Source organism: Taudactylus pleione, unplaced genomic scaffold, assembly GCF_031769625.1.
Source record: "Taudactylus pleione unplaced genomic scaffold, aTauple2 ptg001327l, whole genome shotgun sequence".
NCBI classification, from domain to species: Eukaryota; Metazoa; Chordata; class Amphibia; order Anura; family Myobatrachidae; genus Taudactylus; species Taudactylus pleione.
The window spans coordinates 239,623-263,029 of NW_028285727.1; the positions used below are offsets into that span (position 1 = coordinate 239,623).

At 40.5% G+C, this 23,407-nt stretch overlaps 1 protein-coding gene across 4 annotated transcripts in view; it reads right to left on the bottom strand.

Annotated features, from left to right (window-relative positions):
- The window catches only part of HMGA2 (high mobility group AT-hook 2), a 126,631-nt gene that overhangs the window by 99,955 nt on the left and 3,269 nt on the right, over positions 1-23,407 (bottom strand). The gene's annotated exons all lie outside the window — the stretch shown is intronic.

Below are 23,407 nucleotides of genomic sequence, written 5' to 3' on the forward strand. Positions count from 1 at the left end.
ACCTTAAGTTACAGAGCAAGATAGAAAATATAAAAAAAAAAAATGCTTGAGACTGAGTTTTGAGGCACAAACACACATTGCCTTCTAAGGAGGGCACAACTATACACTTGTGCTCTAGTATGGCTATCCTTAAAACCTGGACTGTTAGTGTGCCTTGAGGACCGTGGTTGGGAACCCCTGGTGTATTGGTTACATCCAACATGCCAAAAATATATGTTTATTGGCTTCTGACAAAATTCAACCTTGTGTGTGTCTGAGTGGTAGAAAATTTAGATTGTAATCTCCATTGAGAAAGCTCCGAGTAAAGTGGTGGTACTATGCATGTAAGCAATAATAAATTATGTAATACTTAGGCTCTGGCAGAAATCCCACTAACTAAAGGGGCCTATCCATTAGCAGATAAATTTGAACGATATATCGTTCAGTCGTTCAATTTAGCTTTCATGGAGGGGAATTCAATTGAATGCGCTATTGAATAGCAATGGGAGGGACTCCCGAAACTATTCAATAGACTGCGCTGTGTGGTCGGAGAATTGCCAGTTAACGTGCATATCGCGCCTTAACAAGGGTGTTAAGGAGCGTTAACCGGCATTTTCTGACCAAAGTGCCGAGTGCGCGGCTGCTAGCGCAGCACTATTCAGAAAAACTGCTGCGCGCCTGGTAGAGAAGAAATTCTTTGCGCGACCACACAGCGCAGTGTATTGAATAGCTTTGGGAGTCCCTCCCGTCGCTATTCAATAGAGCGTTCGATTAAATTCCCCCCATGGATAGGCCCTGAACGATGACAGATGCGCACTCCCGTGGCCGACAAATTGTGTCTTTCGTCTCTCCAACATGTTGGTCATTTATCGCTTATTGCTGACAGATATTAGAAATATCTGTCAGTTTATAAGCGCTAAACGACGAACGATATTTTTAATGAAAATTAATAGAAACATAAAAAAAAAATCCACTCTCTGAATGATGTCATGCAATATCGTTCGTCGTTTGCAAAAATCTGTCATGTACATGATAAATATCTGTCACCGCAGCCCCAGGAATTTTCAAGGGATAAATCTTTTGTCTTTCACCGTAGAGTAAGCTCTGCTAATGGATAGGCCCCTTAAGCCTCTCTAGCCAACAATAAAATGTTTAATTACTTTGCATTAACACCAGCTATAACAGGAAAAGAGCAATACCCATGTTCATTATTATTTAATATCCCTTACAAGTCAACTCCTGATGAAAACAACTGTCCAAAGGGGGGGAGGAAACAGTACTAGTTTAGCATATGGTCTGCCCACCCATTAAAAACATATGTGAACACATATATATTGGCCAGTAGCACTGCATAGTAAAATCTCTACTACATAGTTCCTTTAGTATTTTGAATGCATCAGGGAAATAATAGGTTTCACCTAACTTTAACAGGATCCCCATTGACATGGAAAGAAGTATTAATTTCCTTTCATTTTAGAAACATAGAATTTGACGGCAGATAAGAACCACTTGGCCCATCTAGTCTTCCCCTTTTCATGTATCCTTCAGGCAACTTCAACCCTATTTGCGCCTTACGTCTTTCAAGAATATTGTTATGACTATCCCAAGCTTGTTTAAATTGTTCCACCGTTTTAGCTTCAACCACAATTGTCACGCACCTGCCGGCCGATCCTCCAGATATGCCAATCTGATAATCGCAGCCCGACTTTTCCAGGTCACCTCAGCACGTGTGGTTAAATAAACCGGGTAACTGCGACCAAAGGGGAACTTTAGTATTAAATAAAGGGTAAGCCTTTGCCCTTACCTGCTATACAACTATGCGCACTTAGTAAAATAAGTAACCGTTCCAGAACTAGAGAGAATGTTTTAATTCAAGAGTATTTTCAAAGCTTAGTTACAAAAGGTACAAGATTATAATATTAAAATAAAAGGGTTCACACAATTACTTGCAAGTTCCAAGAAATAAGAGAAAACAAATTTGGAGAAACTAACCACACCGTTGACTTAAGTGGTCCGGGGATGAGGCAATCCCAATGGAGAACTTCGGATCATCTGTACCTTACGATAGACTGTCTCAGAATGTTCATTCTAATGTGGTTATTCAAATGTTATTCAACATTTTAGAAAGAATATACACATTAGTGGTCATATTCTGTCAAGTCAAATAGATCTTTTATTGAACACGGTTGTGACTTTATTACATGATCTACTTCAATATCAAGATTACTGTGTCACACTTATGTCTAAGAGCTTCCTCTACGGTTACCAAGTCATAATGTCTATAGATTGTAAGCTTGTGAGCAGGGCCTTCCTACCTATATATCTGTCTGTTATTACCCAGTTTTCTTCTATTAATGTTTACAATTGTAAAGGGCAACTGAATATGCTGCGCTATACAAGAAACTTAATAATAATAATATTATTATTAATAATAATAATGTTGTGTGTCAGCATTAATTGATACTATTCTCAGTTTGGAGTTGTATTTTCATTAACCACTTAACTGACTAATAGGGATATTCAATATGGGTGCGATAACATCGTTTTTTGCGTTAATATCACTGGTTTTAGTTTTACACCGTATTCAATTTCAAAGACTTATCGCAGTTTTGAAAAGTCTTTGCTAAAAAACAGGGATAAGTTTTCACCATTGAATAGGTGTCGAAAAAAAGTGCAGAATTAGGGTTTAGGGGTGCAGACTTAAAAAAATAGCCTGCACCCCTGGGAATGACATTTAAAAAAGAACGGTGTCAAAAAAAAAGTTTAAAAAAAAATAGAGACACCCCAAAAAATTTATTAAAAAATTGGGGTGCAAAAAAAAAAAAAAAAATTGAAAAAAATTGTTAAACAATAGGGAAATAGGTTCAGGGCTATTCTGCAAGTATGCGGCAGATGTTTTCTAGAATAGAATTATAGCGGCAGGTGCACAAATGCAGAATTAAAAAAAAATTACTTTAGGGACACCAAAATATGCTAGTACCCATTTTCATGTACCCCAAATTTGATGGGACCACTTAAAAAAACTAAAAAAATAACTTAAGTGCTCTTCTGCATCACTTCTTTCTTCAATGTCGGATAAAAAACACGTGCTGCGGCTATTTAAATCCCCGACTTTCAATTAAAGGCAAAAACGGGGGTATCCATAGTGTTCCCCCATGTTTTTACAACTTTAGGGGGGTCTTACAATTATTTTAAAGGAAAAATTTGTAACTTTACGCAAATCCAACTTCGGAGTTTCCAGTTTTCGTTAATTTTATTTTGAATACGGGGATAAGCGGGAGCGCGCACCATACCTTTATGCAGAAAAAAACTCCGCTATGAAACGTTAACTTCGCCAGGGAAGTTAACCTTTCATATTGAATACCCCTCTAATTCTTTTTCCAAAAACCGCTCCAAAATTATCGGTTTCTTTTATGATTGAATTAGGTCAAGATCATCATTTTAAAACGTATCCATCACTATTTTATTTGTTATGAGAGAGATATATATATATTTCTCACACATATATACATAGCAAAATAGCAACTTTTATGTTATACTGTAATGATGGCAATTGACAGCTGTACCATCGATGGGTCAACCATCGTTAGAAGCCATCAATTGTTTAGCGATTGGTCGAAATCTGTGTAGACCACAACTGCCGATGTTTCCTAAACATCGATTGAGGGTTGCCATCCCTAATCAGAGTCTCTCTCCTCCTGCTGCTTTCACACTAAATAATCATGCGATTCGTAAGTAATTAAAAAAAAAGTGTCTACTGAGTGATGAGTGCCCATTATTTTCTACATGTATCCTGGACTTGATTGTCTCTATTGGAGCACCCCTGATTACACACTCTGATATGAGAGTGCAGCTTACTGGAATGTGTGTATGTATGTACAGTCAGGTGCATAAATATTGGGACATTGACAGAATTTTCATATTTTGGCCTCTATTCACCACAATGGCTTTGAAATGAAACAAACAAGATGTGCTTTAACTGCAGGACTTTCAGATTTAATTTGAGGGTAATTACATCCAAATCAGGTGAACGGTGTAAGAATTACAACGGTTTCTATATGTACCTCCCACTTTTTAAAAGGCCAAAAGTAATGGGACAAACTAAACAATCCTAAATCTAACTTTCCCTTTTTAATACTTTGTTGCCAATCCTTTGCAGGCAATTACAGCCTGAAGTCTGGAACGCATAGATATCACCAGACGCTGGGTTTCAACCCTGGTGATGCTCTGCCAGGCCTCTACTGCAAATGTCTTCAGTTTCTGCTTGTTCTCGGGGCATTTTCCCTTCAGTTTTCTCTTCATCAAGTGAAATGCATGCTCAATCGGATTCAGGTCAGGGGATTGACTTGGCCATTGTATAAGATTCCACTTTTTAGCCTTAAAAAACTCTTTGGTTGCTTTTGCAGTATGCTTCGGGTCATTGTCCATCTGCACTGTGAGGCGCCGTCCAATGAGTTCTGAAGCATTTGACTGAATATGAGCATATAATATTGCCCAAAACACTTCAGAATTCATTCTGCTGCTTTTGTCAGCAGTCACATTATCAATAAATACAAGGGAACCAGTTCCATTGGCAGCCATACATGCCCACGCCATGACACTACCATTCTTCACTGATGAGGTGGTATGTTTTGGATCATGAGCAGTTCCTTTCCTTCTCCATACTCTTCTCTTTCCATCACTCTGGTAGAAGTTGATCTTTGTCTCATCTGTCCATAGGATGTTGTTCCAGAACTGTAATGGCTTTTTTAGATGTTGTGTGGCAAACTCTAATCTGGTCTTCCTGTTTTTGTGGCTCACCAATGGTTTACAACTTGTGGTGCACCCTCTATATTCACTCTTGTGAAGTCTTCTCTTGATTGATGACTTTGACACATATACACCTACCTCCTGGAGAGTGTTCTTGATTTGGCCAACTGTTGTGAAGGAGTTTTTCTTCACCAGGGAAATAATTCTTCTGTCATCCACCACAGTTGTTTTCCGTGGTCTTCCGGGTCTTTTGGTGTTGCTGAGCTCTCCGGTGCATTCTTTTTTAAGAATGTTCCAAACAGTTGATTTGGCCACACCTAATGTTTTTGCTATCTCTCTGATGGGTTTGTTTTGATTTTTCAGCCTAATGATGGCTTGCTTCACTGATATTGACAGCTCTTTGGATCTCATATTGAGAGTCGACAGCAACTGATTCCAAATGCAAATGTCACACCTAGAATCAACTCCAGACCTTTTAGCTGCTTAATTGATAATGAAATAATGAGGGAATAGCCCACACCTGTCCATGAAATAGCTTTTGAGTTGATAGTCCCATTACTTTTGGCCCCTTAAAAAGTGGGAGGCACATATAGAAACCGTTGTAATTCCTACACCGTTCACCTGATTTGGATGTAATTACCCTCAAATTAAATCTGAAAGTCTGCAGTTAAAGCACATCTTGTTTGTTTAATTTTAAAGCCATTGTGGTGGTGAACAGAGGCCAAAATATGAAAATTCTGTCAATGTCCCAATATTTATGCACATGTATGTATGTATGTATGTATGTATGTATGTATTATGGCCCTTATAAAAACTGGCATCATGGGGGAGGAGGAGGAGGAGCTGAGCCGGGGAGGGAGTGTGCGGGGCGCCGTTAGGCTGCCTGGGTACATAGAAGCAGCAGCCAGAGTCGCGACTGCTGCTTCCTGTACATAACAGTGATCACTGTAGTTCCGGAGCCACAGCAGGAGCGTGTCCCGCTAGCAGCGCGGATACATAGCAGCGGCAGCTACCAGAGCCGCCGCTGCTGCCTCTTCTACACAGTGATCACAGTAGCTCTGGAACTGCAGCGAGAGGGTGTCCTGCTGGCAACCCGGATACATAGCAGCAGCTACCAGAGCCGCGGCTGCTGGGGTCAGCTGCGATCACTGCTGACCACAGTGATCAGATCACAGCAACAGCTGTGGCTACATGAGCCGTGGCTGCTTCTTCAATGGCAGTGCGCCGGGAGGGGTTTGCCGACTGTGCCCGATCAGTGTGGCCAGCAGTGGTCGGGACACGCTGGAGAGGCAGCCATGCTTGCAGAGGAACCAGAAGGTCCCTCTGATGTAGGTGGCTGCTGGAAGATTAGCTTCCCACAGCCGCCTAGTGGGCATTTCTGACTAGTCGTATCAGATACGACCATGCCAGTGGAAGGCTAGCCTGGTGTTGTCGTATTTGATACGACAGCGCCAGGCAAGTGGTTAACAACAACTTAGGTAGTACATACTACAATTGGGTATTTCCACTTCGCATGCTTTTTACTATTTGAAGAACATTTTTACATTTCACACAAAGATGGCTTTAACATTCACCAAAGGGTTCAGAAAGCTCTAGAGCAGTGTTTCCCAAACTCATTCCTCAGGGAGCACTAAGCACATGGATTCCATTTATCCTAGTTTTTTCACAGGTGTATTCTTTACTGGCTGACACATTTTTAAAGATCCACAGGTGGAGCTAATTATTTAACTTCTGATTCTGTGAGGAGACCTGGAAAACATGCACTGTTAGCACTCCCTGAGGAATGAGTTTAAGAAATGCTGCTCTAGAATAAAGAAGCAGGCACTTCACTATGATTATATGAGCTGTGTGCTTTTGGCATTTATTAGTACAGTTATTCCTCAAACCTTCATTGTGTATGTTGGTTTAGAGTAAAGTCTTATCTTGGCTAATGGCTACAGGTTGAGATAGGATTAATGATTACTCATCCAGTGAGGAAGTTCCAAAGGGTTGAGGAGGGGTTAGTGATCACCATAATCTGATAAAACATGGAATTTACCATCTTCAGTCACTGTCAGGAAGAAATACACATATGAACATCTCTCCCCTGCACAGCTAGATGCTGGTGATTTTCCTTTTTCATAACTCCGTACTATTTCTGCTTTATTTTATTGTTTTGCTTAAAATCCCCACTTTCAATGTTGTTCAAAACTCCGCCCCCCACCCCCAACGCACTTATTCCTTCGATTCAAAGCAGGGAACGCTCAGCATCCCCTTTCTGGCTGTACGTAACTCAGCAAGGTCCGGTGGGGAACGGATTACAGATTCCTGGAGAGGCTGGGTGTGAGATGGGGCCCAAAGGAGTTTGGCTAATCCCTCCCATGAAAGTGTTCAGTCAGCGATTAGACCCTTCCCAGTGCTGCCCGTTGCGAAGGGAACATGGGTCACATCATGGAAGATGGTGTGCTCAGGTGCCTTGTGTTCCATTAGTGCCTCTGGCCCCTCATGTGGATTTTTTAAAATTTTGCCTTTTGTCCTCTTATGGATGCCTTTTACGTCCCCTGTAGCCCATGTATGGGCTCAGAAAGACGCAGAGAACCTTCGACCATGGGTCCTTCCAAGGGCCCATAGCAGGTGTGGCAGACACAGGTAGCCCTATACACATAGGGACAGGTCCACTTCTACGGCTAAAATTTGTCTGCCCAGGTGATGTGCCAGTTCAGGATGTTGTCATAGTCATGGACAGACTGATCAGAATAGCTACAGTAATCAGAATCCGGGAATCAGATCCCTCATTCTCCATCTGCTCAACCGGGACTGCAGTGGTCAGAATCCAGGTAACACATCCCATCTCAGTCAGGCTCCTTGAGCACACATGCTGACCATCCGTCTCAACATGGAGTGCGAGTACAATCAAGTTTGATTGTTTTATTGCAATGACCTATTGGGGTACAGCAATACGGGTAGCACTACTAGTTTTACTGACCATCTGCGCAAGCTCATGCACTTACTGCGGCGCAACTTGCAGGAGGGAGCAACGCAAACAAACAGCAGCCGTGGTGGGAGGAAGTGACCTAGCTAAGTGGGAGAAGGCTGGAGGATGGTGTAACAATACAGCCATTCCCGCCACAGTGCCAGTCATAAAGTTAGGCATACAAGACCTTTTTTGCTGGATGGGGGAGATGCTTGTTTTCTTCACCAGCTACTTGGAAACCAGAGTCCGCAAACACTTGAAATTGTTGACTTCCATGCATATGATACATGACATGCGTACCAACAGAGAGCCCAGGTTATCATATGATGAATACTTCAGAGAAAAAAAAAACAAGATTGAAGGACTTAGATTTCATGAGAAATTAAGGTGTTAAAGTATCACAGCATAGGCTCCCTGTACCTAGAAGGGGGTAGTAGAATCTGTCCATGGATCCTATTGGACATCCTACCCTTTCTTAAACAAGGACATTGTTTCTCCTATAACATGGGGCAGTGCGGGTCAGGCAAAGCATGTAGCTTTAATGTGGAGTGGTTACCCTGCCAAGGATTGCGATAGTGGCAGAGCAGGTTAAGCAAGCAATAGGAGAGACACTGGAGGCCACCTTGTTGGATGGTTTAACTTCAATGTAGGTATTGTACCAGTCTTTAGCTGAGGCACTCTAGTTGATGCGGGCCCAGGGTGCTAATAGCCAAGTTGGACATGAAGTCCACTTTCCGGCTGCTGCCTCTACGCAACTGTGGTTTCAGATTGCAGGACAGGTATTACATTGACAAGTGCTTGCCTATGGGCTGTGCTGTTTTGTGCACTCTGAGAAATTCAGCACTTTTCTGCACTAGGCATTTCAAGCACCGGCCATCACAGGGTACTCACTACCAAAGATTTTTTATTCATCAACTAACGCCTCACTAGGTAGCAAGAAAGTTTCTCAGCCAAGCCCTGTTCTGGCATTTCTGTGTGCCCAGTACGCATGACAGAAAGGAGGGGCCCACTAGCTGTCTCTCCGACTTGGGCATTGAGATAGCCTCAGTAGCAGGGCTCTACAGATTACCACAGGACAAGGTTAGCAAACTTCAGGCATTGTTGGCAGGGTGATTGAGGGTACATTTCGCCCGCATGAGTCTCTGCTTGCCTCTTCAATTTCGTGTGCAGGGTTTACCCATGGGCAAGTCCCTCTGCCGTCGGCTGGAGGGGGCAACTCTGGGTGCTAGGCTACCATACCATCTAGTGCACCTGTCCAAAGATATTCAGGAGGACCTGGCAATGTGGAAGGTTTTTGCACAATTTCAATAGCGTTTGAATAGGGCAAAAGGAGAACTAGCTAGCTGCAGTTGCATCTGTTTACAGAGAAGGCTGGTGGCACAGTCTTTAGGGCTCTTCCTAGGAAGCCTAGGTGTGCTTCACCTTGGTCCTCCAAGTGATAGCAAGTTTAACTAGGAACCTATTAGTCCTGTAGCTTTACCCCATAGAATACCGACAGATTACGGAGCAAGTATTAGGGTCAGGAGGAGATTTAGGATTAGGAGGGCGGCAAGGGTTAGAGAAAGGTTTCTAACAAACATCTGTCGGTATTCTGACTGTCAGGATGCCGCTGTTGGTATTTTGACAGTCAGCATCCTGAGCGCTGGGATCCCGTACCCAACCCATCCTGGCTTGTTTTAGGAATAACTACTTTTGCAGTGCGACACATGCTGAGAACCGTCAATCTGATGGCAGAAGCGCTGTCTATGTTTCAGTGGGATAGCTCTCAACAGCTAGTGCCTTTCGCCTGTTTAGCTGTAGAGGAATGTCCATCTCATGTTTGGCAGATCCTCGAGCAAATATTGAAGACCTCACAGTTAAATGCCTTGCTCCGGACACATTCCACAAGTATGTGCCCTTCATTGCAGTGATGTCAGATAGGGTTTTCGGTCTGTAAGTAATTACAGAACATGCACTTACAGTACATTGTCAACAGCTATTTACAGAACCCAAAGAAATTTTAACTACTGTGATCCAAGTGTAATATTTTTGTCTTGCACATGGAAATTTAACAAAGCATCAAAATTAAACCTGTACAGTTGAAAGCAATTAAATTGGACAAAAGGAGTTTAAATAATATATATCAGGCATCCAGTTATTGTCAAGGAGGACCCCTATGCAATATAATCTAAGGTCTACCTGCAATGAAAGATGATATAGGGAGATGTTAATGTGAAAGCTAATACATGCTTTGAGCTACTGGTTTAATACACCACTTCATTTAAAAGTACCCATTTAAATTTACAAGTGTATATGCAAGTCAAAACTAATGTGCCATGGGGAATTTTTCTATACACACCATATGTATTATTCTTTAATACTTTTGCAGGACATAACAGCATGAGCTAGTTTTTAAGTATTATAATATAGAATAATGATGCTTGCTCTCATTCAAATATATTTGCTATACTATCATATTAGTTTAATTTAAACACACACCTGAAGCATTTCATATGATACATTATTTCTTTATTTTCTGAGCTTTTAAAATACACAAATATATATTATTGTACTCTTTTTCCACACAAACAGTGATGTTGGAATGTGACAGCTCCTACGATACGATAACGGTAATCTTCCAGCAGGATGTATTAAAATATATACTTCTATAATTACTGATTAAATATGACATTGTGCTTTATTTACTAATCACTGGCATTCTAGGGCTAACAAGCCAATTTCCACATATTGTTAAAGATATCGCTGTAGGTGTTGCCAGGGGAATCACCACATCAATGCATTCCAAAACAATCTTGTACAGCACAACAGAATATGCTGTTGCTATAAAAATGTCAGCAAACAGTTAAACATAGCTGCATTGAGAAAGGGTCTAGTGCCTGGGGAAGAGGGCCACTACAATGACAGTAATCCCCAAGACCTGACCATTATACTAAAAACGAAAAAAATAAAGCAGTAGTTCTCAGCTATGTGAAATCAATACCTCGTCCTCTCACTCCTTAAGGGAGTAGACCCAGGGCCGCAACTAGGGGGGGGGGGGGCTAGAGGTGCACGTGCACTGGATTGCAGGGGGTGAAAAAAGCTGACTGGAGGTGGCTTGGGGGCTGCAGATTCAGAAAAGGCCATCCAAAAATGGCTGCCGCCAAAGAGGAGACAAATGCTATAGGTCCTTATTGGCCCTCTAGTGTGTCTCATCCTTGGCGGTGGCCATTTTTGGATGCCCGTTTTCAGCAGATTCCAGCGGACTAGCCGTCCGCATGGACTCTGCTGAAAACGGCCAACCAAAAATGGGCGCCGCCTTGGAGGAGACAGATGCTAGAGGTCCTACTGGACCTCTAGTGTCTGTTAGGCCAGCACAATGCACACAGCGTTCCCAGCACTGGGAACGCTGGTGCTGCCGGGAGAAGATGCTGAAAGCTGCATCTTATCCCATGAAAACCCCTGGCAACAAACATGTTACCCCCTGGCAACGAGCAGGTAATTTTAAAGTAATTAGAAGCCTTACTGTGGGGTATAAAATGGTGTCGGGCAAATATGTAAGTGGCACTTTGGTAATAGGCATTACAGTGTGTGGCATAATGTGTAATGGGTTTTATGGTGTGTGGAATAATGTAAGTCACTATATCAGGGACGTCTGAGTAGTGCACTGCCTTATGGAGGAGCAAGGAAACTCCAGGTACAGGAAGGGAGGGGGCGCAAAATTGCTGCCTTGCACCGGGTGACAGATATCCTAGTTTCGGCCCTGGTAGACCATAAGAGAAACAGGATGGATTCTGAATTCCTGCAATTAGCTAAGGAGGTTTGTGTACTTCTTGCAAGAAACTTCTAGTCTTGGCACAGACCCACCACACGTGGGACTGGGAGACCACCTATTTACGGTCTAACAGAGGTCTGTGTCAAGTGAAAAACAGTGTTTGTTGTTTTTGCATCAGAAATAAATTTTTAATTCTAAACACAAATTGGAATTTTGGTGATTCTTTCTATAATCTTCTCCCACTTTTATGGAGATAAGGGCTCTCCCATACCTCATCCTTTTTAAGTTTGTGAAGCTCTTTGACTGCCTGTTAGTGTGTACAGCAAGTTGTAGAGCATGGCTATAAGGCCCCTGGCCCTCTATTCTATACAAGGAAAGTGCATTCTGCACGGGGCAACAGTACAGTTGTATTAATGCCTGATCTGCAGGTATTGGTAATAGTATGAGGGCATATTGGGGCCGATGTATTAAGCTCTGGGAAGTGATAAATTGGAAAGTGATAAATGACCAACCAATCAGCTCCTGTCATTTTTCAAACACAGCCTGTACCATGACAGTTAGGAGATGAGTGGCTGGTCGTTTATCACTCTCCACAGCTTAATACATCCAAGTTCCTTGAAATTTGGGAGGTATCACAAAAGAACTCAAAATTGTATACTGTGTGTTGACGCCTGCGATAGGTTCGACACAGATGTGGCTTCCATTGCCATAGCATGTAGTAGACAGTTGTCTCTTCTAGAGTCTACTTTCGATGCAAAATCTATTTTCATTTTAGGGACACCTTTTGGGTCCTCATTTGTAGTCTGTTTTCGATAGGTAATTTTGCGATTTGAAATCTAGCGTACACCTCTCTGCATGTAAAGTAGTACATTTATTTCATATTGAAAAATGTACAGTATTATATATTTGTCTTAATTTTTAAATGTGTCATGACTCCTATAGATACAGGTTATTAATCACAAAAATAAATTAGTATTAATAAATGGATGCTGCCATACATTGCGTAAAATAAAAATTCATAGACTATAAAACCGTTATCTAAGTGGCCTGAAAATATGGTGCTTCTTTGCCTTCGCCAAAACACCACATTCTAACTAGTCATCCATCAGACAATACTATTAGTGTATACGGTAGAAGCTCAGAAATTCCTGTAGCTGTATAAAACATTGCATTAACTATACAAAATGGGTTTCAGATAACTAAAAAAAAAAAAAATCATTACCATGTTTAAATGTTACAAATCAATGGGTCTTTACAGTAAATGAACGATTTTAGTTAACGAAAATCGTTTAGTAAAATCGTTCATTTACTAGATTTAATGAACGATTTTTTTGAACTACAAACGATTTTTGCATATTCCCTTAATGAAAATCGTTGAGTTGGTCAGTCTGACTGAAGTACAAACGTGAACGCACATGAACGATAATCGTTCATCGCTTTAACTTAGAAAGTGAACGATTTTTTCAATGATTGAACGAGATCATTAACGATAATCATTCAAAAAATCGTGTGTATGCACCTTAAGGCTCAATTAGACCAGGATGTACAGGTTACCAGAAATATTGAATGCAGTATATTAAATATTAATTTTACCGATTTTAAAAGAACCAGTTTGACCTGGCACATTTAGACATTCTGAGGTTCTGGATACAAGATGCACTTAGTCCAGTGGTTCCCAAACTTGGTGGGTTGGTGGTCCAAGACAAAGTAAAATTATTTATGGTCAATATGATTGGCAGTCAATAGCACTGGTTTTGCCCATCATAAAATATGTGGGCAAACAGAACGCAACCCTGTTCACCATATAAAACTGTACCCAAGGATGACATAAAAACAATTTACTTAATTTAATAATTTTTGCAGAATTTCTCAATTTGAAACATTTGTCCTAAGGGCGCGGTGAACAAAAATTATGATACTCTAGGGTGCCGGGAGTAAATAAATAAATAAATTTGGGAACCGATGACTTAGTGAAAAGATGAACACTGTTTGTGGCTTTATCCAAGGTCATTCTGACCAACTAGCAGCGAGACAGACCAATAATAGTATCTTGAACTACTTTACTATGAGAAATACTGATTGGTCAAAGCCAAGTTTACAGAATTTTCACAGCATGGATATATTTGCTAATTAATTAGTGTAGCAATGTGCTTACACTTTTTCCATAATGGGGAAAACAGAGGATTTTGCTACAGTAAGCCATACTGTATATGCTAAGAAGTGTGTGTCTCAATACAATGAACAATGGCCCGATAATGGTTATAAACAGAACACATTAATAAAAGACACAAAAAATGGCAAACATCTGTTTGCACTAGTTCCCTACTTATACTTTAAGATGAATATGCATATGGGGTATATTGACCTATAAAACAGTTTTCTGAAGTTTGTTTTTTACGCAGAATTACATTTTGACAATCCTCTATTTTCACTGGGAAAAATAGATGTTTTTCATTAAATACAATGTATTACATCTATTTATAAAAGTGTGACATTTCCATTTGACTGAAAATAAGCTTAAAAGTGACTCACTCAGACCAGGCATAAACAGTTCCGCTCAATGGAGCTTGGATCAATTGATCAATTACATTTTCTGATGAAATTTTACATTTGCTTCAATTACGTTTGAACGTCATTATTGTTCTGCACTTTGTTTAAACCATATTTTCTGATTTTGTGTCACTTTTCACAAAATAGTTTTCCACCAATAGCAGTATGCTACATATCAATGCAAATTTAAATAACAGATGCTAATTTCAAAGCTTGATACAAATGAAAAATAAAGAAATACAGGTTATAGTGTCAAAGGGATGGATGTACAAATTTTTATAATACATATATATTAATTTACGTAATCTCTATTATGGTGCTGGTAAATTTACTAGAGCTTGCAATTCAGTAGAGATCACATTGCTGCTCTGCCTTGTCATCCCTTCAACTCAGTGGTTCCCAAGCTCGGTCTTCAGGTTTTAAGTATATCCATGCTTTAGCACAGGTAACTTAATTAGCCCCTCAGTAAGTTTGATTATACTATCTGTGCACAAGCATGGATATCCTTAAAGCCTGAACTGTTATTGTGTCTTGAGAACTGAGTTTGGGAAACCCTGCTTTAACTGCTTCTAGAGACTTTCTTGATATTGTTGTGCTGAGAATCTTTCCACATAAGAGCTTTTAAGGCAATGGCAAGGTGTGTTTTATGCCCCTTAAGATAGAAAGCATGGCCTTGTCTGGAGCAGACAAACCATAGCATGCCCAGAGAGATACCTAATAAATATGCCTGCAGATGCGCAATATGGATCAGAACAAAGAAATAAAGCTCCTATGTCTAGAACTCATCTGGAATCAGTGGATGTAAGGTGGCTTTCCTCTACACCACAACAGGTCATGTTTCCAATATCTCCAGGTATACATTGAGAATTATGTATCTCATACTAGTGTTATTTGTACAAGATAAAAATACAAAAGCTCTTGATATTTTGACATTTCTCCAAATTGTGCATCTGCAATTGTTGCAAGCTGTAGCTCCTGGTGTTGAACTAGACTTCCATAGGTGGCTCTATTCCGCCTGGCACTGCTGCTAATGGCCCACACTCCATACTGTAAATAACTATGTTTTGCTATATTGTGAAGATAGAGACACACTTGCAACACTAGGCAAAGAAAATGTGGAGGTTACAGTCCCTTTAATATAATAAATAAATAAAAATTAACCCAGTGATGCCTAGCTGAAAAAGTTTAGTGTCTCATCTATATTAATGTTGAATTGGAATCGCAGAAAAAGGACATCAAATAAATGTTTTACTCAAAAAAAAATGCAAATTCAAAAGTTGTTTTTTTATTGTTTATTATGATCAGAAATATATCATTACTCCATTTTTCAAAATGAATCTGCTAGCACCATTAAGATTAAGCCAAAATCAGAGTCCAGGTAGAACAAGAATTGCGTATTCCTTTTACATGACAACTCATTTGAGGGTGGATGTTAACAAGGAGATATAGTTCTTTGTAAACCTTTCTGCATCTAGTTAACGCCAGTGAATATGTATTAATACTGTCATCAGCGCTGGCATTCTCAATGTCTACTACTACTACATGGCATCCATATATTGGCAAACATTCTATGTGATAGCTAGAGATATCAAGGTAACACTGAACAGTCCCCTGCTACCTTACTTACTTGTTCTACTGATCCATGAAACCACCCACTGGAAAACAATATTTAGAATTACCTTATACCAAAAAGGTCTATATTTGCTATGATTTTAGGAAGGCTGATTTTGCAGGGATGGGAAGATGTGTAAGCGAATCTTTGGCAGAGTGGAGGAACTTGAAAGGAGTGAAGGAGAGACAGGAATATTTAAAAAGTGCAATATTAAAGGCAACATACCTTTGTATCAAAAGGGTTAGAAAAACCACAAGGAAAAGGAAGCCAGTGTGGTTTGGGAAAGAGGTACCACGTATTGTGAAAGCAAAAAAGATGGCCTTTAGGAAATACAAGCAGACGCACAATAATGAGGACAAAGGTGTATCTTGTAAAACAGAAGGAGGCTAAGAAAGTAATCAGATGTGCAAAGGCAAAAGCTGAGGAGAAAATGGCACAGTCCGTGGGTAAATGGGGCAAAACTTTTTTTTTTTTTTTTTTTTAAGTATATAAGCGAAAGCAGAAGAACAAAAGGTGGAATAAAAAGACAGAATGAGGGAGTCTTTTTGAGGTAGATAATGTAATAGCTGATCATCTTAATTAATTTTTGCTCAGTATTCACTACTGAGAGAGAGGGCAAGGGGCCACAGTTAAGTTGCAGGCATAATCAGAAAAATGAGGTAGGAACAAGCACATTTACAGAGGAGAAGATCCTAACAGAACTCTCAAAACTGAAAGTGGATAAATCAATGGGGCCAAATGGGTTACATCCAAGGATACTAAAAGAGCTTAAAGGGGTGCTGGTAACACCATTAACAGAATTATTCAACCAGTCACTAGCTACTGGAGTAATTCCAGAGGACTAGAAAAAAGCAAACGTTTTCCCACTGCACAAAAGTGGAAGCAAGGAAGAGGCAAGCTACTACCGACCAGTGAGCCTTACATCAATAGTAGGGAAATTGATGGAAACACTCTTAAAAGAAAGTCGTAGATTATCTCAAATCCAGCAATTTGCAGGATCCCAAAGAGCATGGATTTACTGGGGGGAGATCATGTCAAACAAATCTTATTTATTTTTTTAACTGGGTGACTAAAGGTGGGTACACACCTGACATATCTGCAGATGGAGTGATCTGCAGATATATCTGCAGATGATGGTGGTTCATACACACTGAACGACCAACTGTGCTGCAGTGGGTCCCGTTGGCATGGCCTAATCTCGGGACTGCGTGGCTACGTCCCCTTCAAAGAAAAAAACCCAACACATTTGCAGTGCTGGGGAGGGGGCGCTGTGTGCCCCATCAGCCTGGAGCACAGCCAATGGGGGGCGCGAGCAGCATGATCGCTCCCCCCTTTGGCATAGGAGACTGCTCGGGCTACTGCTTTAGCAGCCTCGGACTGTCTCTCAGTGCAGCCCAGCACACAGCAGCGTGATGGGGAACTGTGCCAGAGTCGGGTAAGTAGTACCCACTCGTGGCTCCCCCCCCCTCTCTCTGCACCCTGCGAACGGCAAATCACCCGTACACACTTGCTGATGGACAGATGTCTGCAGACATATCTGTTCATTGACTGTGCAGCACAGCCAATGCGATATGTCTGTGAACAACATTGTTTTTATTTATTTATTAACAGTTTACAATTGTAAGCATTAATAGAACAAAACTGCATAATAACAGACAGATATATAGGTAGGAAGGCCCTGCTCACAAGCTTACAATCTATAGGGAAATAGGCATTGATACACAAGGATAGGTGCTATGTATTGCATTTTGGTCCAGCCAGAATGCACAGTTTCTTGGTTGGCTGCATGATCCAGTCACACAGGAATGTCGACCAAATGTCATGAGGATGTGAGAGAAAGACGATGTGTGAGATTGTGTGTGGACTGTAAAAGGGGATGTAATTAGATATGGAAGCTATGAAGGTTATGTGGGAGGTTCTGGAATCTGATAAGCTTGCCTGAAGAGGTGAGTTTTCAGGGAACGCTTGAAGGATTGGAGACTAGAGGAAAGTCTTATTGTGCGAGGTAGGTTATTCCATAGAGTGGGTGCAGCGCGAAGAAAGTCCTGTAACCGTGAATGGGAGCAAGTAATGCATGGGGGTGAGAGACGCAGATCTTGTGCTGAGCTGAGAGGTCTGGTTGGGAGATATTTTGAGATGAGTGAAGAGATGTATGTTGGTGTGGTTTGGTTAATAGCCTTATGTGTAAGTGAAAGTATTTTGTATTGAATATGGTAGAAAACCAGCAACCAATGGAGGGACTGACAGAGCGGGGCAGCAGAAGAAGAACGTTTCGCAAGGAAGATAAGCCTTGCAGCTGCATTCATAATGGATTGTAATGGTGATAGCCTGTTTTTGGGTAGACCAGTAAGGAGGCTATTGCAATAGTCAATGCGGGAAATAATAAGTGCATGGATTAGAGTTTTTGCAGTGTCTTGTGTGAGATATGGTCGAATTTTGGATATGTTTTTTAAATGTATATAACATGATTTTGAGACAGATTGAATATGGGGAACAAAGTCAAGGTTCAGAGTCAAGGAGTCAGAGTCAACAAAGTTCAGAGTCAAGGATGACACCAAGGCAGCGAGCTTGTGGGGCGGGGTGGATGGTCGAGGTATCAACAGTGAGAGAGATCAGGTTGGTAACTGTTATTGGCTGGTGGAAATATAATTAATTCTGTTTTAGAAATATTAAGTTTCAGGTGGCGACATGACATCCAAGATGAAATGGCAGAAAGACATTCAGTGACACGGACCAATACAGATGGAGATAAATCTGGAGAGGATAGGTAGATTTGAGTATCATCCGCATACAGATGGTACTGAAATCCAAAAGAGCGGATTAGTTTGCCAAGAGAGGTGGTATAGATTGAGAATAGTAAAGGACCTAAGACAGAGCCTTGCGGTACTCCAACTGATAGAGGTAGCGAAGAGGAAGCAGAATCAGAAAAACAAACAGTAAAAGAGCGATCAGATAGGTAGGAAGAAAACCAAGAGAGAGCTGTCCTTAAGACCTAGGGATTGCAGTGTTTGTATGAGAAGAGAGTGGTCAACAGTGTCAAAAGCAGCAGAGAGATCTAGAAGAATTAGGAGTGAGTAATGGCCTTTAGCCTTGGCAGTGACAAGATCATTTACTACCTTAGTCAGTGCTGTATCTGTGGAGTGTTGGGAACGAAAGCCGGACTGAAGTGGGTCCAATAAGTTGTGTGAGTTAAGAAAGTGTGTGAGGCGGGTGTAGACAAGTCTCTCAAGTAGCTTGGAGGGGCATGGGAGCTGGGAGATAGGACAGTAATTTGAGAGAGTGTTAGGGTCAGAATTTTGTTTTTTCAGAATGGGAGTAATCACTGCGTGCTTGAACAGTGATGAAAGTTGCCAGTAGAGAGAGAGAGATTACAGATTTTAGTTAGGGTTGGGATAAGCACAGGAGACAGAGCTTTACTGATTTGTGAGGGTATAGGATCTAGAGGAGAGGTAATAGAGTAGGAGGATGAGAAGAGTGTAGATACTTCATCTTCATTTGTGAGATCAAATGAAGAGAATGTGCCAGAGGGTTCAGGTAGGGAATTGAGCAGGTCACTAGCTGAGGAAGAGCCTACCATTTCATTTCGGATCTTATCAATTTTGTCCCTAAAATAGGAAGCAAGATCTTGTGCACAGATAGTAGCAGGTGGTTTGGGTGATGGAGGGGTAAGAAGCAGTTTAAATGTATTAAAAAGTTGCTTGGGGTTAGAAGCTTGAGCAGAGATTAGAGATTGGAAATATGTTTGTTTGGCAGTGTCTAGAGCAGTACGATAAGAGTTGTAGATAGTCTTATATGTGAGGAAGTCACTTGGAGTATGAGACTTTCGCCACTGACGTTCAACTTTACGCGAGAGTTTTTGTAGATGCCTTGTTAAGCTAGAATGCCACGGTTGATGTCTAACTCTACGTGGTGTGTGATTGGACTGGAGCTACTTCATCGAGGGGTTTTTCTAGAATCTGGTTTAGGTGTGATGCAGCAGTCTCAGGAGAAGTGAATGTAGAAATTGGTGAAAGTTGTTGTTGTAGAGAGGTAGATAGTTGTTGAAGGTTAATGGCATTATTATTTCTACGGGTTTTAGGTTTGGTTGATTTCAATGATGTTGATGTAATGGAGGAGAGTGTGCAGGTGATAAGGTTGTGATCTGAGAGAGGGAAAGGAGCATTAGTGAAATCAGAAACTGAGCATAGTCTGGTGAATACAAGATCAAGACAGTGGCCCTCCTGATGAGTAGAGGAGTCAGTCCATTGGGAGAGGCCAAGAGAGGATGTTAAAGAGAGTAGTTTGGAGGCATGAGGAGATTGTGGACTGTCAATGGGGATATTGAAATCACCCATAATGATGGTGGAGATGTCTGAGAATAGAAAGTGAGTTCACAGACATATCGTCTGTACACACTGGCCGACGGGGGCACGATATATTGGCCGATCAATTGATCAGCCAATATATCGGCCAGTGTGTATCCAGCTTAAGGAAATAGATAAAGGGGGGGCCATAAATATAGCTTATCTAGACTTTAGTAAAGCTTTTGACACTGTTCCATATTGCAGACTGTTAAATAAACTGGAAAGCATAGGATTGGATACAAAGATAGTTGAATGGATAAGATCATGGCTGCAGGATAGGAAACAGAGAGTTGTAGTAAACGGAGTGCAGTCTCAAGAGGGAAATGTTACCAGTGGAGTACCTCAGGGATCTGTACTTTGACCAGTGCTTTTTAATATCTTTATTTGTGACTTTGCAAATGGTATTGAAGGGATACTATGCCTTTTAGCAGATGACACAAAGGTATGCAACAGGGTAGACACACCAGGAGGGGTAAAACAAAATGATTGATAATCTAGGCAGACTAGAGGTATAGTTAAGAATGTGGCAACTACAGTTTAATGGCAAAAAAAAAATGCAAGTTCATGCACATGGGTCTCAAAAATCCAAAGGCTAAATACAGTATTAATGGCACTATACTGGAAACTACTGAAGAGGAAAGGGATCTAGGAGTCACTATTTCAGGTGACTTAAAGGTAAGCAAACATTGTAACAAAGCAATGAGGAAGGCAAGTCAGATGCTTGGTTGCATAGGGAAAGGAATCAGTAGCAGAAAGAAAAGTGATAATACCACTGTATAGGTCATTGGTACGTCCTCACCTTGAATACCTGTTCAGTTCTGGAGGCCATATCTCCAGAAGGATATTAATACATTAGAAACTGTACATAGAAGGGCAACTAAAATGGTGCAAGGTCTACACCACAAAACGTACCAGGAAAGACTAAAAGATCTTAATATTTATAGTTTGGAGCAGAGAAGGGAAAGGGGGGACATGATAGAAATGTTCAAATATATATATATATATATATATATATATATATATATATATATATATATAGGGTTTTTTAGCAAGGTAAAGGAAGTAGACATTCTTCAAAGAAAGAAGTATTAGAACATGAGGACATGTTCTGAAACTGGAGGGTGGTAGGTTCAGGGGAAATTTGAGGAAAAATTACTTCACAGAAAGGGTAGTGGATAAGTGGAATAGCCTCTACCACCTCTGATGGGAGGCTAAGACAGTAGAGCAATTTAAACATACATGGGATAGACATAAGGATATTCTTCAGAAGAAGTAAGGATCAATAAGGGTTAAGGTAACAATATGTTTAAAACTGGGGCAGACTAGATGGGCCAAGTGGTTCTTATCTGCCGTCAAATTCTATGTTTCTATGATGATCTACATTTTCTGGTTGGGCTGATGAGCATCCTGTGACTGACTGGACAGAATCTGAATCTGCCTGAGATGGGGAACTGCTGTTATTCCAACACATGTACCCAATAATCATCAGAACATGAGCTGACTAATGGTAGTTCCCATTTGGTATTGCCAAATGCACGAGTATGGAAACATTAAATATATGAATATTCGACAATTATTTGTTAAAAATATATATATCTATCACTTATTCTTAAGCTGGGGTAGGGAACCTTTCTTCTGCAGAGGGCCATTTTGATATATATAACATTTGCGGGCCAGATGCAGACCACACCCCTTCCATATGTCGTCACATGGGGGCGGGGCCACAATCGCCAGTGATTACAGCAATGTAATCTGGGGAGCTGTAAGGGCAGCGACGTGACCATCTGAAGCAGCACTGCTGTATAGATTCTGGCTGCAGGGTGTCATTCTAGGCACCCTGCTAGCCAGATGAGTCTGTAAAAAAAAAATGTATCACTTTTTTTTCCTATTAAACAATATTACACAACATTGAACTGTTTTAGTAGGATATTAGCATAAGATATATTACTAGTGGATGTCTTACATTGGTTTCCAAAAGAACACCATCGCTACAACTTTACCTAACTTTATCTAACCAATCAAATATGAAAAGAGTGTTGAGCATCAATATTTTACACTAAGGGTCTATGTAGTAAAAATTGTGGACCAGCCATGATTATTATATATCTATATCGCCAGGAACATATTTTTAATGAAAATATCCCCACTACATACAAAAGGTAGCTCGCAGGGACAGAGATTGCGGTAACCGCTGTCCCTGCGAGTGACATCCCTGGCAAATTGAATAAGTCTTTCACAGAAGGGACAGGCTTCTTCAGGGGGAGCCGACATCTGAAGATGGTGTAAACTACTGGGGTTAAACTCCCAAAAGCTTTGCTTTTTGGAGTTTAGTACATAGGGGTCAGATCGTAGTACCCATTGATAATGGGGACTGAGATATGAAGTGCTAATTAAGACTTTGCCAGAGATTTCTGCAAAATCTCCTGCATTGTGCTTTTAGTACATAGCAACAATATATAAAATTATGCAGAAACTGCAGTTTCTGCATAATTTTATGTAAAAAACAAACAAACACAGATTGTTGCTTAGGGGCCTAACCAACTATCTAAAAGTTGGTCAACACAGGAATATTCTAGGTGAGAGACACAATAGCACTGTAACATGAAATCATATTACTCCAAAATACCCAAGATAGACTCATGAAAGGTCTCTTCAGTACATCTTATATATAAAGGTCTCTGCATTCTAGCCTTTCATCAGAAATGTAATTACATGAACAGATATAAATATGCACAACTGTTATAAATTTCCCAATGACACTTTGCATAAAGCTCAAACAGAAGTTGTAAAGAAGAGGTTGGGAAAACCCAAGAAATAAATGCACATTCAAGATTGCTTTTAGAACACCTTTTCTTATCATTTCAGTTAAGAGGGGATTAAGGGAAGATTCAGCAAAACATATTTTATTGATTGCTGAGTAGTTTTAGCTTTCTAACAGGTCATGTAATATATTTAATTGTTATGTGCAATGGCTCACAAGAGAATACCCAATTAATCATAGATACCTTTCCATATATGTTGACTGGCTTGCAACATTGCCTGTTATGAACACAGTAGTACATTCTAATGAGCTCATCCATGGATTAAACCAGGACTCCATTTTTTAGTTTTATCAATATAAGTTTCATCATGGGAAATGTCAAAACCAACTTTATGGGACTATGAAGTCTTTGGCGCATCACCCAAACAATTTTACATGCAGAAGTGACATTTTCTTTGCGATTCAAAATACAGTTACAAATACAACCCGTTTATTTTATCATTTGGAATGACATTTAAATAATCTTTGGGGTTAGAGAATTCTCTAATAGGCATAGACTTAGAGATGTGGGTTCTCAATAAACTATAAATTGCTGCAAGAACCTTAGATTCTCTTGCATGACTAAGCTGTGAGGAGAACCCGATGCTTGGTCATTTTCATCCAAAAATATACACTTCTATAGTAAAGAAACTTTGAAGCATAATTAAAA